The sequence below is a fragment of the Mya arenaria genome, chromosome 16 (genome assembly GCF_026914265.1).
Source record: "Mya arenaria isolate MELC-2E11 chromosome 16, ASM2691426v1".
NCBI lineage: Eukaryota > Metazoa > Mollusca > Bivalvia > Myida > Myidae > Mya > Mya arenaria.
In genome coordinates this window covers 29,672,153-29,678,358 of record NC_069137.1, presented here as the reverse complement: position 1 = coordinate 29,678,358, position 6,206 = coordinate 29,672,153, and the positions used below count along the sequence as shown (strand labels likewise).

The following is a 6,206-nucleotide window of genomic DNA, read 5'->3' as shown; positions in this document are numbered from 1 at the left end:
TAACACTTGAGTGTCCTGTCTCGATATAGTCAATACTTACAACTTACATGTGCAGGAATCAGGAAGGAGTTCCATTCTACCAACTTAATACCATTCTTATTTGTCGTCTTCTTAACCGGATGCTTGAATTTTTGTAAACCCCTTGAACCCTGCATCGTTCCACTAGACTTTCTCGCTTAATATTTACGCTCGGTTGTGCCTGTATCGAAGAAAATGAAGACCAGTCCAAAACATTGCGTCATTTAGTATTTAGCACGCGCGAGAGTGATTCAAAACATCGAATTTGACCGACACTGAACAGAGGTAAATGGCTATTTTCTTTGAAAAAATAACACTTTCTAGTTCAAAAGGCAATTGAATTTATGTAGATACGTAAACAATTGACAGTTTAACGAGTATATTTTATTGATATAACGAAGTACTCCTTAAAGTAATCTAAAATAATAGACTTGTTATACGGGATTCTTCCAATCCCTAACGTCTAAACGGGAATGTGCAAAAAACGGGGGTGTTTTAAAAATATTGAAATTGTTTTAAGTGAAGTATTTTATGGTTGAAATTGATCATAAAGGGTTCAACTTATGGCTATGGCCGAAATGTTCCGAGCGATTTAAAACTGTGCCCTAGAGCCTTGCATGTGCCCTTCATGTTTTGACAGAATGAAATGAAGAAAAGCCGTCAAACTCATAATTATAACTTGGATATTTATTTTTTTGTGTACGGAACTAATATAAAATAACATTATCTGGTAATATTTCTTGTTTTTATGATATTTTATAGACGCTATATGCTTTAACCCGGAATCCTGATCGGAACAACTACCCACTTTTGATACTAAACAATTTGTACGTGAAGGATTTGCCATATCAAAAATATAAAAAAATCCGTCAACGTACAATTATTTGGACTATCCTTAAAGCTGCACCCTCACATATTTTGACAACTTTGTTATTTTATATTTTTGTCTTGGAGTTTGAATGAGCCAGTTTCTGTGTAAATATATGCAAATAAGTGATATAAGCCTGCTGACAAAAGATCAGATCGCAGATTTCATATTCCGTTAAAAAAATTGTTTTATGGCTAAAAGTGCTACTAAAAGTTGGAAGAAAAATGCATAAAACATCATTTTCTTTAAGCTGCACTCTCACAGATTGAACATTTTGGCAACTTTTTTTTATTTTTTGACTTGGAATGTACTAATTTTTGGCAAAAATCCATGGAAACCAGTTATATAAGACGGCTGACAAAAATTAGATCGCAGATTTTTATATATATCAGTTCAAATATTGATGTTTTGTTCATTTTTCTAAAACGTTTATTAACGGTTTTAGCCATAAAACATTAATTTTCAAACGGAAATATGAAAATCTATGATCTGATTTTTTGTAAGCAATCCTATATCATTGGTTTGCAGATAATTATGCAAAAATTTGCTCTTTCCAAGACAAAAAATAAAAAAGATGTAAAAATGGTATATCTGTGAGAGTGCAGCTTTAAATTTTATGATTTAATGACAACTGCCTTGAAACAGATACCTGATTTAAGCATAATGCCAATGTTTATAAATTTCTATTATATTTTACTGTGAAATAATGTAAATATATACATATAATTGTTTGTGTTAGTTTAAATTTACTTGATTTATCATTAACCTAATTATATATTATTTCATTTTTTTTGTATTAACCCAATATTATGTCATATAATATATCTATGAGTATATAATAACAAGGTAAACACATGTATACAAATCACTTATTATTATGTATAGATAGTTTTTATTTCCATGTAACTCATTTGCCTACATACATTTTGGAAAATGTGGTCCATTACAGATAAAACCCAGATGTATACATGGCCTGGATTTCCATATTATGCTGCCCAGAATAAAAGACGATGCAGTCCAGATAAAAACATTGTATGGCTCAATAATCTTTACCAAACTTGGTTAAAAAACTTTGTCATATTATGAGAAATCCCTGTTTTTTTGTTATTTATGTTCATTCACAGTATATGCAATTCACCAAGCAACACAAGACTTAATGTCCACTTGACACATTTCTAGTTTATTTGGCTTGTACATAAACATCACTTTTTTATAAGAGAATAAATCTCATGTAGGATATTTAGATTGCTCTAGAAATAATTGCCAAGATGTTTTGCATTTGAATCATGTTTAAAGCATACCCAACATTATTTGCATTTATTGTGTTCATGATTGTGTTGTATTCTTCCTTTTTAAGATGCATCAGATGAAGTCTTTGACTATCTAGAAAGGGATTTTGTAAGCTAGTACTGGACATGAAGACAGTCACTTGGAAATGATGATTGTGCAACAGCGGTTAAACATATATGCAATAAATCATATGGTAATTTCTTTTCACCTCAATGAATATTTAAGTGACCTAGCCACAAATAAAGTGATTCTCTAATAGTTCCAATTTCCACTTTGATTTTGTAATCTGGTATTCTTCATTACTACTACCCGTAACCGGTATCTAAAAATAATATTATAATATTCATCAATAATATCATAAGACCATGTGAATATTCAGTAATTTATATATGTAATCAATTTGTTTTTGTGTATGTGGTGTTTATATGTTGGAGTTTGTAGTTCATTGTCAGTGATTTTTTATTGTGAAAAACTCCATTTTCCCCAAAACTAAAACAAATTACATTACATTCCGGATTAAAATAGCAATGAATTTCTTGAAATATAAACAAAATCTTGACAAATCTTACTCTTTCACAGCATAAGGTATGCATAAAAAAGTTAAAAAATGTATATTTGCCATTATATAAGCTACTTTGGCCTGATTTTGTATTTTCCCCAAAGTTGACTTTTTACCGAATTTGCAAGGTACATTGTACAGGCAGTAAAAAAGAATTCATAAAAAAATCACTGATTGTTGTTAAGTGTTTTTTATGAATGTTGTTGAAGTTTCGTCCTTGGGGTCAAAGTTGTCCCAACCAGAGTTCCCCTGTTACTGATAGACTTCTAGAACAAAAATTGATACACATTCAAATCAGGCAATGACTTCTGCAGTAATGTATGAATTCCTTAGAAACTGATGTCTAAACTAAAAGTTATTTAGTTTCAAAGATTATGAAACAAGTTGTTACAACAATATAATAATCACCTTTTGGCACGATGTTAAGCAAGGTTTTGCCTTGTTGAGGAAATCGTAGACCTCGTAGTACCCTTAAGGGTCCCACTTGTCTGACTTAGTGACTACAATCCAAACTCACAATGTCTTCCTTAACAACCACTTTATAAGCAACCAAGGACATCCTTATCAAATACTTCATTTACAGCAGCCAATGACTTCCATAAAAAATGATGACTTCCTAAACAATCCTTGGCTTCTTTATCAACCAATGGTTGCCTTAGCAACTACCTTCATCCATAGCAACAAATGAATTCCCATTCAACCAATGACTTCCTTAGCATCCAATTCCTTCCAACGCATCCATTAACTACCTTTATAGGCACCAATGCCTTATTTAGCAACCACTTTTTTCTGAGCAACAGCAAACATCCATAGCAACCAATTACTTCCTTAGTAATCATTGACTTCCATAGCAACTTTCAGGTTCATTACCATAACATCCATTGACCATGGGAACAACCAGCTTACCATACTTCTCATTTCTGTTAACAAAGAGCAGCCTTCTTTGAGGAGTCCTTATTAACCATCAAATAACACAGCAACCTCTAACCTGCTAAGCAAATAGCAACACCTTTCATAACCAGTTGTTACCTGACTGACTTGTTTATGGTCATTTTAAAATGGTGATCAATTAAGGGCCATGCTGGCCCTTTTGTTTTGAATGTACATTTGCTTAGCTTATTCATTTAATTCAGCAAATGTATAAACATAGTGTACAAAACTGGATACTTTCAAGTTTTGTCAATATTATAAATTATCAATGTTTTAATTTTCAAACAGGTGACCAGACAGGGAGGAAACTAGGGAAATGGTTATCCACCAACAGCCCAAGTGCTTAGTTGATAAGAGGAGCCACATCATTAAACATTACTGCCCAAAGTGGTGTGCTTTGCTAACACTTATGATTGTGATTTGATAAAAAAGCAATGAATGAACGCTCATTATTCATGGGTGGGTCTCGGGGCATGCCCTCTCAGAATATTTTGAAAAACATGGTGCATTCTGGGCGTTCTGAGGTGCTTTATTTTGTACTGGAAAATAAAAATGACATTTAAAGGATCATGTAGTCAAGTACGCATACTGCAACTTTGGCTGATTTTTTTATGTTTTTATCAGAATCATGTGGATTCATCCGCGTACTAGTGTTATATGCAGCTACACGCCTGGTATCTCAGAAAGACATTTTTAGGCTTATGTAGACGTTTGCAAGGCAAGGCTTGGCAAACCAAAGTGCCTGTCTCATTATATTGGTTACAAAGTGCTTTTGCATGTTGTTTGCAATTGTGCATTTTGCGCGACTGGTAAATATCTGCAATATAAAAACTTAAAATTCATTGACACCTAGGTGACCAAATTTCAATTTTTTTCATTTCATTTGTCAAACATTGTGCCCCAAAAGCACATTTCACATAAGTATGTAGTTTCTTTACTTAAGGTCTATTATACTGTAATATAAAATATATTTAAAAAGAGTAATTCTGGTAATTTTATTGCGAAATTTGACAATTTGAAGTGATTGGCAAAATACAGAAATTTTCCAAAAACAATTCTAACAAATTTACCTAAAAATCATATTTTACAAAATACATAGTTTGTATATTTCAAGTATCTTATAATGTTATATAATATCTGTTTTAAAAAGTTATATTGGTAATTTTATTGCAAAATTTGGAAGAGTTGATGCTAAGTCCAGAAATTCTCATTTTCATTTAACTTTTAAAACATTTTGCCCAAAAAATATGTTTTGATTGTGATTGTATTATACTTATAGTATATTAAATGTGGTGTCTGATATAACACAAAACCAACAAAAAAAATCTAAGCATTTTTCTCCCATTTTTCATTTTCACTGGACAAAGAATATGAGGTGTTGAAACTCTGCTTCAACACCTCTCTATTCAAATAGAGAATAGTGCACGTCACCACCATGTATATAGACTATAACAGGGGTTCAAATCTACAGATAGAGAATAGTCCACGCTACCACAATGTATATAGACTATAACAGAGGAATTTAAGTAAAGTTTTAAAATCTACATTGCATAGAGAACAGAGGTGTTGAAGCACTGCTTCAACACATCTGAGAATGAATAGAGTATAGCGCACGCTACCACAATGTATATAGACTATAACAGAGGAGTTGAAGTAAATCTTCATAATCTCTGGCTGTATACATTGCATAGAGAACAGGGGTGTTGAAGCAGTGCTTCAACACCTCTGAGAATGAATAGAGTATAGTGCACGCTTCCACAATGTATATAGACTATAACAGAGGAGTTGAAGTAAATCTTCATAATCTCTGGCTGTATACATTGCATAGAGAACAGGGGTGTTGAAGCAGTGCTTCAACACCTCTGAGAATGAATAGAGTATAGTGCACGCTTCCACAATGTATATAGACTATAACAGAGGAGTTGAAGTAAATCTTTAAAATCTCTGGCTGTATACATTGCATAGAGAACAGAGGTGTTCAAGCACTGCTTCAACACCTATGAAAATGAATAGAATATAATGCACAGTATATACTGATATAGAATATAACGCCAATATACGTACTGTCACGGTATATTGTGCATATCCATATAGTGTATAGAGTCGATGCACTGCGTTGACATCTAAGATATCAATCTCAACTTGGACTAAGCATTCTAGATTTAATATTTTTTTCTAGATTCAAATAATTCACTGTTTTGATTTTCAGGAAAGACCTATATATTTTGGAGTTTTTTAAAAAGATCATTTGTGGATTTCAATTACGGATTTTCCCTCGATGGGAAACTATTCGTCAAAATATGACAAAAATATAAATTTGATATAAAATTATGCAGTAAGATGTATACAAATAGGTAAAACATAACAAACCTTTATTGCAGTACTATCACAAATAAATCATCCATTCTTGGCCAGTCATTCGAAAGACACCCATATCTCTTGATGAATATTAATTTCGGAACCTGCGTCCTGATAAATCTGTGTCTGAACTGTATCTGATTCACGAGAACAATCTCGTTAAGATTATTTAAGATTGAATGG

General features: G+C 32.3%; 1 long non-coding RNA gene across 2 annotated transcripts; it reads left to right on the top strand.

The window, feature by feature from the left end:
- The first annotated feature begins 263 nt into the window (after nucleotides 1-263).
- LOC128221847 (uncharacterized) lies at nucleotides 264-2,348 on the top strand. 2 transcript variants are annotated; one of them, XR_008259000.1, is made up of 3 exons: nucleotides 264-303; nucleotides 1,836-1,947; nucleotides 2,244-2,348. It is a non-coding gene; the product is annotated as an uncharacterized LOC128221847 (long non-coding RNA). The 2 variants fall into 2 exon arrangements; XR_008259001.1 differs by lacking the exon at nucleotides 264-303 and adding an exon at nucleotides 700-748.
- The last annotated feature ends 3,858 nt before the right edge of the window (nucleotides 2,349-6,206 follow it).